Consider the following 12148-nt stretch of genomic DNA (forward strand, 5'->3'; position numbering starts at 1 on the left):
CAAGGCCCAATCTATCCTCAGTCCTCCTCCTTTTCCAATACCCCTCCTCCTTCCAGGTGCCCGAGTTCCCCCCCAACCGCTACATTTGTGGACCCCAACATAGTGATAGACCTCCCCATGTCTAACTGGAGCTGTAAACAGTAGTGATAGACCTCCCCATGTCTAACTGGAGCTGTAAACAGTAGTGATAGACCTCCCCATGTCTAACTGGAGCTGTAAACAGTAGTGATAGACCTCCCCATGTCTAACTGGAGCTGTAAACAGTAGTGATAGACCTGCCCCATGTCTAACTGGAGCTGTAAACAGTAGTGATAGACCTCCCCATGTCTAACTGGAGCTGTAAACAGTAGTGACAGACCTCCCCAAGTCTAACTGGAGCTGTAAACAGTAGTGATAGACCTCCCCATGTCTAACTGGAGCTGTAAACAGTAGTGATAGACCTCCCCATGTCTAACTGGAGCTGTAAACAGTAGTGATAGACTTCCCCATGTCTGACTGGAGCTGTAAACAGTAGTGATATACCTCCCCATGTCTAACTGGAGCTGTAAACAGTAGTGATAGACCTCCCCATGTCTAACTGGAGCTGTAAACAGTAGTGATAGACCTCCCCATGTCTAACTGGAGCTGTAAACAGTAGTGATAGACCTCCCCATGTCTAACTGGAGCTGTAAACAGTAGTGATAGACCTCCCCATGTCTGACTGGAACTGTAACCAGTAGTGATAGACCTCCCCATGTCTAACTGGAGCTGTAAACAGTAGTGATAGACCTCCCCATGTCTAACTGGAGCTGTAAACAGTAGTGATAGACCTCCCCATGTCTAACTGGAGCTGTAAACAGTAGTGATAGACCTCCCCATGTCTAACTGGAGCTGTAAACAGTAGTGATAGACCTGCCCCATGTCTAACTGGAGCTGTAAACAGTAGTGATAGACCTCCCCATGTCTGACTGGAACTGTAACCAGTAGTGATAGACCTCCCCATGTCTAACTGGAGCTGTAAACAGTAGTGATAGACCTCCTCATGTCTAACTGGAGCTGTAAACAGTAGTGATAGACCTCCCCATGTCTAACTGGAGCTGTAAACAGTAGTGATAGACCTCCCCATGTCTAACTGGAGCTGTAAACAGTAGTGATAGACCTCCCCATGTCTAACTGGAGCTGTAAACAGTAGACACCTCTGAGATTGGGTAGCTGTATGTATGTATGTATGTATCTGACACACATTAACCCCCCCCCCCCCCCCCCCCCCCACACACACACACACACAGGAACACAAACACACACTCCTAAACACACAGCTGTCATATTAGTTAGCCACACAGACTCCTCGTTAGCACACTGACCTTGTATGTGCCTGTGTCTGACCAATAAGACACATACACTAGACACTAAACTACACACTAAACTACACACGGCTGGATCACCTCACCACCCCAGCGTTAAGCCAGTGAGGGGAGTTATACTGCAGATGTCTGTGGAGATTTAGAAGCAAAGAAAAGGGAAATGGGGATACTTAGTCAGTTGTACAACTGCATTCAAACCAAATGTGTCTTTCCGCATATGAACTGACCCCTCTGAATCAGAGAGGTGCGGAGGGGAGGGGGCATTAATCGACGTCCACGACATCGGGGCCTGGGGAGAAGCTGTTGTTGGGAGTTAACTGCCTTGCTTAAGGGCAGAACGGCAGATTTATCCACCTTGCCGGCTCAGGGATTAGAACCAGCAACCTTTCGGTTACTGGCCCAAGGATGGACTGAGAGGGGGGTATTCATCCATTGGTGTGTGTTTGTGCGTGAGTGTGACTCAGTTAGGTTTTCGTAAGAATAGAGTAAACAAGTGAAAAATGAAAATGTGTGTATTGAGGGAACTGGTGTGTAACTAAGGAGGGAGGATTGTGGTAGGGGAAATGACAGATGATGTGTAGGTTACTGAACCTTTAGTGTTTACTCTCTCACATAACTGTTTACTCAAACTCCTCATGGACCCCTGGAGAGAGACAGAGACAGAGAGACAGACAGACAGACAGACACAGAGAGAGAGAGAGAGAGAGAGAGAGAGAGAGAGAGAGAGAGAGAGAGAGAGAGAGAGAGAGAGAGAGAGAGAGAGAGAGAGAGAGAGAGAGAGAGAGAGAAAGAGAGAGATATCTAGGACTGACCATCCATTCACTCCAGTCTCCTTCACAGTGTTCTGGTAAAGTTTTCATTTAGTCTACGTGTTGATTTGGTGGATAAAGCCATTTAGCCAGTGACCTCTGTTTGTTCCCAGAGACAGACACATTCTGGGTGGAAGTTGACAGATCTAAGGGTGAAATGACCCTCCCCAAATCCTATCCTTAAATATTAAGAGGTCATAAACTGAACTTAAATCACAAGTGTGCAGTAAAACTTTTAACACACACACACACACTATGTAGGACCAATGACTTCACACACTCTGCTTGCTCTGAGAGAAGTGTTGACATGTTACTTATAGTGAAGCCATGGAGGCATCTGCAATGTTTGATAAGGGACTACAAAATGATGTCATTCAAGACATTCTGTGTCGTGTGTTTGTTTTCATTCATACATGACTTAGAGTGAAGAAAGAGGAGGGAGAGGGAGAGAGAGAATGAGGAGGGAGAGAGAGAATGAGGAGGGAGAGAGAGAATGAGGAGGGAGAGGGAGAGGGAGAATGTGGAGGGAGAGGGAGAATGTGGAGGGAGAGAGAGAATGAGGAGGAGAGAGAGAATGAGGAGGGAGAGGGAGAGGGAGAATGAGGAGGGAGAGAGAGAATGAGGAGGGAGAGAGAGAATGAGGAGGGAGAGAGAGAATGAGGAGGGAGAAAGAATGAGGAGGGAGAGAGAGAATGAGGAGGGAGAGAGAATGAGGAGGGAGAGGGAGAATGAGGAGGGAGAGAGAATGAGGAGGGAGAGAGAGAATGAGGAGGGAGAGAGAGAATGAGGAGGGAGAGGGAGAGGGAGAATGAGGGGGGAGAGAGAGAATGAGGAGGGAGAGGGAGAATGAGGAGGGAGAGGGAGAATGAGGAGGGAGAGAGAATGAGGAGGGAGAGAGAGAATGAGAATGAGGAGGGAGAGAGAATGAGGAGGGAGAGAGAGAATGAGGAGGGAGAGAGAGAATGAGAAGGGAGAGAGAGAAGGAGGAGGGAGAGAGAAAATGAGGAGGGAGAGAGAGAATGAGGAGGGAGAAAGAGAATGAGAAGGGAGAGAGAGAATGAGGAGGGAGAGAGAGAATGAGGAGGGAGAAAGAGAATGAGGAGGGAGAGAGAGAATGAGGAGGGAGAGAGAGAATGAGGAGGGAGAGAGAGAATGAGGAGGGAGAAAGAGGAAGATGAGGGAAAGAGAGAAATAAAATTGAAGAAATTGAAGAGTGAAGAAAGAGGAGGGAGAGAGAGAATGAGGAGGGAGAGAGAGAATGAGGAGGGAGAGAGAGAATGAGGAGGGAGAGGGAGAATGTGGAGGGAGAGGGAGAATGTGGAGGGAGAGAGAGAATGAGGAGGAGAGAGAGAATGAGGAGGGAGAGGGAGAGGGAGAATGAGGAGGGAGAGAGAGAATGAGGAGGGAGAGAGAGAATGAGGAGGGAGAGAGAGAATGAGGAGGGAGAGAGAATGAGGAGGGAGAGAGAGAATGAGGAGGGAGAGAGAGAATGAGAATGAGGAGGGAGAGAGAGAATGAGGAGGGAGAGAGAGAATGAGGAGGGAGAGAGAGAATGAGAAGGGAGAGAGAGAATGAGGAGGGAGAGAGAAAATGAGGAGGGAGAGAGAGAATGAGGAGGGAGAAAGAGAATGAGAAGGGAGAGAGAGAATGAGGACGGAGAGAGAGAATGAGGAGGGAGAAAGAGAATGAGGAGGGAGAGAGAGAATGAGGAGGGAGAGAGAGAATGAGGAGGGAGAGAGAGAATGAGGAGGGAGAAAGAGAATGAGGAGGGAGAGAGAGAATGAGGAGGGAGAGAGAGAATGAGGAGGGAGAGAGAGAATGAGGAGGGAGAAAGAGGAAGACGAGGGAAAGAGAGAAATAAAATACATAGTCACTTCTCACCTACAGTATACAAACATAGACCACTACTCTGTTTGTGTTCAATCACACACACGCAAGAAGACACACACACACACACGCAAGAAGACACACACACACGCACACATGACCAGAATGTGAATTAGAACTGATGCTACTGATAAACCTCAATAGCCTACAGCAAAATAGTCCATTGATTCAACACGCTGACACTCAGGGACAGTACAGCTCTGTTGTGGTTTATACAGAGAGATCTGTATTTAACAAATACCACCGCTATCTCTATCTCCGCTGTTATCTCTGTCAGAGAGGCTCTGCCTGGGATACATGACCCTCGGTGGAGCCCTCCATCACAGATATCTATGCTACTAGAGGTTATATAAAACACAATGGGTTTACAGTGTAGGGTCTCTATGGTATAACTGTGGTTTTGTAAAGGATTTTATCATCAGATCAACTACACACAGCAGTCACACTCATGGATCGCAAAGTTTGCGTGTGTGTGTGTATTGGCGTGTCTGTCTATTGACCGAGTGCATCATAGTAAAGGTTGTTCACACACTGATAGAGATTGCAGAATGTTTAGGCGTACCTGAAAGAACGGCTCCTGGTCACAGATAAATTCCTCTGATATTGAACAACATTCCAACCCATGTTATTCTGGAACAACACACACACACACACACACACACACACACTCACTCACACAGAATTCATAACTACATATCTAGCATTAATATAATCTCAGGACAAATCCATGTTCTATTTGTGACTGTCATCATGTCTCTCATCAAAACATAACAGCCCTGCAGTCTGAACAGTTAGGGGCAAGCCTTGGTCAGGCAGTCTAAAAGCCATCAAGTCATTAAAGTCCATCATCAGTCTGTTCAGTATTTTCTGCAGCTGATTGACTCTCAACAGACTGCAGTGTGCTAGCTGTGCTTGTCTTGGCTGTACAAAGTGTCTGTGCTCAGCCTCAGAGGAATGTCTCATTTTAACTGGACAGCATTTCCATTGAAGACCAGCGACTTAGTCCAACAAACTATTTTTCTTTGTCCCACATCTCAACTTTGCCTTACCTTTGTCTGTCTCTCTCTCTCTCTCTCTCTCTCTCTCTCTCTCTCTCTCTCTCTCTCTCTCTCTCTCTCTCTCTCTCTCTCTCTCTCTCTCTCTCTCTCTCTCTCTCTCTCTCTCTCTCTCTCTCTCTCTCTCTCTCTCTCTCTCTCTCTCTCTCTCTCTCTCTCTCTCTCTCTCTCTCTCTCTCTCTCTCTCTCTCTCTCTCTCTCTCTCTCTCTCTCTCTCTCTCTCTCTCTCTCTCTCTCTCTCTCTCTCTCTCTCTCTCTCTCTCTCTCTCTCTCTCTATGAAAGGGCATCAGGTGCAAACCCACACTTTCATTACTTCCCTCTCCTCTCCCGCTGGTGTATAAAACGCTGTCGCTGCTTAACTTCTGATCCGTTCTCCTTCACTTTGAAGTGGCTACAGCTCTCATCTGCTAACAACATGGCCAAGTTCAAAGATACCACAGGCTCAGGGAGCCACTGTAGTGTGAGAGGAGAGGAGTATGTGAACAGGGAAGTCAACAGGGGCATTTTGGGATTGGTGCTTCCATTTTTTGACTTTTAAATTAAAAGGTTGAATGGTGACCATTTGTTGTAATTTGAATCCCAGATTGCCCCTTTAAGTATCCTGAAACAACCTTCAATACTTTTTTCCCAAACTTAAAAAAAAACGTATTGTCGAGACAAAGGTCTCATTCAAGTCCTTTAACGTTCAAATCAAATCAAATGTTATTAGTCACATGCCCTGAATACATCAGGTCACCCTACAGTGAAACGTTTACTTATGATCCAACAGTGCAGTTTAAATAAAATACGGATAAGAATAAGAGATAAAAACAACAATTAAGTGAAGAGCAGCAGTAAAATAACAATAGCGAGACTATATACAGGGGGGTGCCGGTACAGGAGTCAATGTGCGGGGGAACCGGTTAGTTGAGGTAGTATGTACATGTAGGTAGAGTTAATAAAGTGACTATGGATAGATGATAACAGAGAGTAGCAGCAGTGTAAAGGAGGGGGGGGGCAATGGTTAGTTGATGTACATGTAGGTAGAGTTATTAAAGTGACTATGGATAGATGATAACAGAGAGTAACAGTGGTGTAAAGAGGGGGTAAAGAAGGGAGGAGAACTTGACTCTCTTTTACGTGAGTAAACAAACAAACACATTATACTGATTGAAATGGTAAATGTTCCAAGTGGTATGGTGATCATACAGGTATGACTGGTGTGGTGTCTACTATACCTGAAGGAACAAATTATAACTGAAGTCACACACACACACACACACACACACACACACACACACACACACACACACACACACACACACACACACACACACACACACACACACACACACACACACACACACACACACAAACCCCTCGACCCTAGTCCTTCTTCCCTGCCAGTTTCCTGCCTGCCAAAACTCCTACACCCCCAATCCTGCCCCTCCGCCCAACACACACACACTCCTGGACCCTACTCCTTCCACCTCGTCAATTCCCTGTCCTGACCTGTGTTCTGACTGGCCCCTCTAGCTGCACCCCCCCCTCTGACTTCTGACCCCCTAATCCGCCTGCCACCCGTAGGGGGGAGCAGGAGTGGACAGAGGTATGAGAGGTTTGGAGAGGGGGGGGAGCAGGCCGGAGTACAGGAACAAGCAGCTAACAGCTCTTCATTTATCGTAGAAAGGAGGGGTCACTGAATGTGCCTGTCTATTCAATGGAAGTCTGACATCTGGACATCGGTACAGAAAGTAACAGAACATTTCATTGCAAAGCATGTGTGTGTCCTTGTGTGTGTGTGTGTGGGGGGGGGGGGGGGGGGGGGGGGGGGTGGAGTGGTGTGTGTGTGTGTTAAGTCTTAATGTCCACTTGCAATAACATCCCAACAGTCTATTTTCCTGCTGTTTGTCTAAACACAGGGCTGTATGAAGCTCTGGGTCTCAGAGCAGGCTGTTGCCAAGGGAAACACAGAAAACACTTACCACGAAAGCCACATATGCATACCTCAACACACTCTGTCATAACTGACACAAATATGCACACTGAGCCATCAACTTCCCAGTAAGCAAAAGAGTGGCTCTACCTTCTGTTTCCCAAGCGGCCTCTCTCATCACCTGTTGTGGCTGTAGTTGTGGAGCTGATCTGAGCTAGAGAGACAAGGCCTTTGAAGTGCTCTGAGAAGACCCTGTAGCCTCAGGCTACTGTCTGTCTGAGTGTGTATACAGGGGACCTCTGAATGGGGTGTGTGTGTGTGTGTCTGTGTGTGTGTGTGTGTGTGTGTGTGTGTGTGTGTGTGTGTGTGTGTGTGTGTGTGTGTGTGTGTGTGTGTGTGTGTGTGTGTGTGTGTGTGTGTGTGTGTGTGTGTGTGTGTGTGTGTGTGTGTAGGATTGAGGGGATATTGTATGGGATGAAAAGGCATGTGTGTGCACAACCCAGACTGCGCCCTTGGGGAGAGGGGATTAGGGCTGGGGGTCAAAACTGAGAGAGGGGTGGAGGGAGTCAAAATAACTCAGCCTCTGGTATAGTATAAGACTAGTCTGTAGACTGATCAGGTATCTGAATATGCAAATGTCTCTCCCTCTCTCTCTACCTCTCCACCTATCCCTCTCTACCTCTCCACCTATCCCTCTCTACCTCTCCACCTATCCCTCTCTACCTCTCCACCTATCCCTCTCTACCTCTCCACTTATCCCTCTCTACCTCAAGTGAGGAGCACCAAAGGTTCCTCTCTCAGAGTAGTACACTGAGGAATGTAATGAGAAGGCTACGTGTGTTACGCTCAATACCTTCCCACTAGACCCCTGGATTTACATAACACGCTCCGAGGATGAGGGGGGGAGGGTTTTAAGGAGGTGCACCACAAGGGAGCAAGGGGGAGCGACCCGTAAACCTCTCCCTAGGGGGTCTGGGTTCTGAGAATCATAGGTTCCCCTCCGATGAACATGTCAGTGCCGTGTCAGACTAACGGTACAATTCATAGAGTGTCAGGAAAGCTGTCACATTAAGATAATTCATTGTGGAAAGGTAAATACACTACTAAAGAGCAGTGGAACGTGTCGGCTATAGGCCAAATTCCACAGGTCAAAGAAAAGGTCAATTCCAACCACCTCGCAGTCCAACCAAGGAGCATCAGATCAAGAACAAACTGTCGGCATAACACATTCAGACACTCATTGAGGACAATGGACATATTCAATATAATAATGTTACTTCCTGTTTGGCTCTTTTGGGCATTGAAGGAGAATACTAGACATACGATGCAAGTCATCTATTACTGTATTAAAACCTGTCTTTCTCAGCATCAGGATGATTTATGTTGGGTTCGAGGAGACACTCGCTGTTTTATCACACATGGTGACAACTTCCTTAAACACTCTAAACGCTCCCACGTGAACCAGAGCCCCATCCCTCTGTCTGTGTCTGCACAGCTGCAGGTCAGGAGACTGGACTGAGACTGGAGAAAGAGCAGAGAGGTAGGGAGAGACAGCGAGGGAGAGAACAGTGTGGTAGCGATAGAAAGAGCAGAGAGGTAGGGAGACAGCGAGGGAGAGAACAGTGTGGCAGCGATAGAAAGAGCAGAGAGGTAGGGAGAGACAGCGAGGGAGAGAACAGTGTGGCAGCGATAGAAAGAGCAGAGGTAGGGAGAGACAGCGAGGGAGAGAACAGTGTGGCAGCGATAGAAAGAGCAGAGAGGTAGGGAGAGACAGTGAGGGAGAGAACAGTGTGGCAGCGATAGAAAGAGCAGAGAACAAGTCCAGATAGAGGGAGAAAGAAAAGAAAGACAGGGAGAGCAAGATCGTTGAAATGGAGAGAAAGAGACCAAAGAATAGACAGAGAGACAGAGAGAGAGAGAGAGAGAAAGAAGACCAGAACTCAAGGTTTTTTAATTCCTTAATGGTCCCTAACAAGGGGATCCCAGAGTAAAAGCTTCCTAACAAGGGGAACCCAGAGTAAAAGCTTCCTAACAAGGGGATCCCAGAGTAAAAGCTCCCTAACAAGGGGAACCCAGAGTAAAAGCTCCCTAACAAGGGGAACCCAGAGTAAAAGCTCCCTAACAAGGGGTACCCAGAGTAAAAGCTCCCTAACACCCAGAGTAAAAGCTCCCTAACACCCAGAGTAAAAGCTCCCTAACAAGGGGAACCCAGAGTAAAAGCTCCCTAACAAGGGGAACCCAGAGTAAAAGCTCCCTAACACCCAGAGTAAAAGCTCCCTAACACCCAGAGTAAAAGCTCCCTAACAAGGGGAACCCAGAGTAAAAGCTTCCTAACAATGTGGAACCCAGAGTAAAAGCTCCCTAACACCCAGAGTAAAAGCTTCCTAACAAGGGGAACCCAGAGTAAAAGCTTCCTAACAAGGGGAACCTAGAGTAAAAGCTCCCTAACAAGGGGAACCCAGAGTAAAAGCTTCCTAACAAGGGGAACCCAGAGTAAAAGCTCCCTAACAAGGGGAACCCAGAGTAAAAGCTCCCTAACAAGGGGAACCCAGAGTAAAAGTTTCCTAACAAGGGGAACCCAGAGTAAAAGCTTCCTAACAAGGGGAACCCAGAGTAAAAGCTTCCTAACAAGGGGAACCCAGAGTAAAAGCTCCCTAACAAGGGGAACCCAGAGTAAAAGCTCCCTAACAAGGGGAACCCAGAGTAAAAGCTCCCTAACAAGGGGAACCCAGAGTAAAAGCTCCCTAACAAGGGGAACCCAGAGTAAAAGCTGACCTGGAGGACCTAGAGGGAGCACCACCAAAGCACCACAGGGCACAGTTAAGCCTGGCTAAGAGGAGAGGATTTACACTACTGCTGCTGTTGTTGATAACACTACAACCACACACAACCACTTCTCATGTTCTAATAGCTGCTTCGCACTCTTTAGTTTAACACACACACACCAAACAAAATCCTCTTCACCTTGTACCTCTTAGCTTCCATCATGGGGTTATTAACTCAATCAGGGGTCCCCCTATTTAGTTGTCATGGTGGCATGACCCAAACACTTATTAGCTGACCCCTGGGATTAGTCCAAGACCAAAGTGTTTGGGGGGGTGGGGGTAAGTAGGGGGGATCTCACAATGATGTGTGTGTGTGTGTGTGTGTTAGCATCTTTGACGTTCTTTAATTAAATTGCTGAGACACCAAGTCAGGAATGTTTGCTTCCTCCCTCGCTCTCTCTGCTGATCTCTTCCTCCCTCGCTCTCTCTGCTGATCTCTTCCTCCCTCGTTCTCTCTGTCCCTCCATCTCGGTCTTTACTTTTCCCATCCCTTCATAGACTTCAGTTTGTTTAGGTGCCCTTCCTGGCTGCCTCGCTGACTTGTATTTATCTAGCATGCTTTGTTACATCTCTTCACACAAAGTCATTGACATAGAGGCCTCTGAATAACATTAGGTAGACTTGAGTAGTCAAGGTGATTGTTTCTCAAAATCACAAATGTGCTATTCTCACAACCACAGCAATAATAGCATTTTTAGAATTTGGATTTGATTAAGTTGTTATTACCATGCCATTACTATTCTATTGTCTACAAAAAAGACAAGTCAACCTAATCCAATCAGGTTAAAGTTTAAATAAACAAAGAAGAGATGACAACCCTGGTCGATTAGTGAGATAACAAGCTCTAATTCAATTACCTTTAAAACAAACAAACACAAACGGGATAAACCAACATCAACAACCGATAACACACCACCCTGAGCTGCTGTGCTTCTAACTAACAACCCACTGGGCACAGACGTCCGTTCAACGTCCAGTTTTAATTTGGTTGAGTTATACATTTGGTTGAGTTGTCAACTACCGTGAATTCAACGTGAAATCAACGACTGAGGATATTTAAATTATTATTATGATGGAAACAACGTCGGTTCAAGCAGTTTTTGCCTAGCTGGAACCTTATCTCTATTCTGCATGACTCTCTCTGTGAGGGTCTCTGGCTGCGCAGAGATTTTAATCTAGAATGGTGAGCTAGGCACCACACGGTAAAGATATTTTGACACGCAGATATAACCGACCATATCACATCTTGACAATGATCCGCTTTCAAAGGTTTCTGTGGATGCGGTTTCGAAGTGAGATAGAAAATAACTATGTTGGGGGAGAAATGTTCGGCCATATAAACCTTGGCTATAGGCTAGTCAGTGCTCGTTGCTCGTGGTGAGATCGATAAGCACGGATAATGGGATAGACATACATGACATATAGTATCCTACATTTTAAGAGGAAAAACTCGGAAATGTTTTAATATAAAATGTGATCACAAAACTATTCTCGTTTCTAATAAAGACACGCAGTGCCAGGCATTCAGCTCACAGACAGTAACCCAGAGAAATCCCTCTTATAACTTCCCCAAGCCATATCTCGCCTGAACAGTAAACACCGTCCGAGGTGCACTTTGGAGCGCACAGAACAACCTGCAGAATGATTGCGCGGTCTCCAAACGGTCACAGACGAGGCTACTGGATACTAGCCTACTTGTTTCCATCATAAAGTCGCACCAGAAGTAGAAGAAAGTTGTTCGTGAGACACCTACCTGGCAAAATGTAGTCCCGAAATGTGCTCAAAACAGTGCTATTTCGTATCCCCTTTATCGACGTGTCTATGAGGCTCAAATCCCTTTAATACAGTTGTATTGTCCACAAACTTCAGAAAGGTAGCCTATTGAAATCCCTGTGCAGAACATTTCTCTCTGCGTGTCAAAGTTGCGGTCCAGAAGTCTCCGAGAGGTATGCCCCCTATGTCAAGCGCGTCCCGAGTTTTAACAATTGGAGGACGAGAGGCTCTAGAACTTTTAAAAAAAAGTTGTAAGTGGGAGGTGCGTTCTGGTACGAGCGCGAACTGCACTCTGCGCGTCCATGTTCCAGAATCTGGAGCGCAGAGATGGTAACTATAGCCTACACCTGTAAAAATATCAAGTGGCCATACCATATACGTAACAACATGGTGAAAAGGCTATGCGTCCGACCACATTACGTTATTTTTTTTATTGATTCTCGGTTAAGGGGATATTATTGAACATAACAAGAATAAACAGATCTTTTAAATACTCCACTGAAGCTAAATCAGATTATTGCAGATTACTCATACAATGTT

At 46.4% G+C, this 12148-nt stretch overlaps 1 protein-coding gene across 1 annotated transcript in view; it reads right to left on the reverse strand.

Annotated features, from left to right (window-relative positions):
- Nucleotides 1-11812, reverse strand: part of LOC110485558 (vasorin) — a 35499-nt gene extending 23687 nt beyond the window's left edge. Inside the window, exon 1 of the mRNA XM_036942318.1 lies at nucleotides 11589-11812. The gene's annotated coding sequence lies outside the window, so the exon portion shown is untranslated. The remainder of the gene's footprint in view (nucleotides 1-11588) is intronic.
- Nucleotides 11813-12148: the final 336 nt, after the last annotated feature.

The sequence above is a fragment of the Oncorhynchus mykiss genome, chromosome 13 (genome assembly GCF_013265735.2).
Source record: "Oncorhynchus mykiss isolate Arlee chromosome 13, USDA_OmykA_1.1, whole genome shotgun sequence".
Taxonomy (NCBI): Eukaryota; Metazoa; Chordata; class Actinopteri; order Salmoniformes; family Salmonidae; genus Oncorhynchus; species Oncorhynchus mykiss.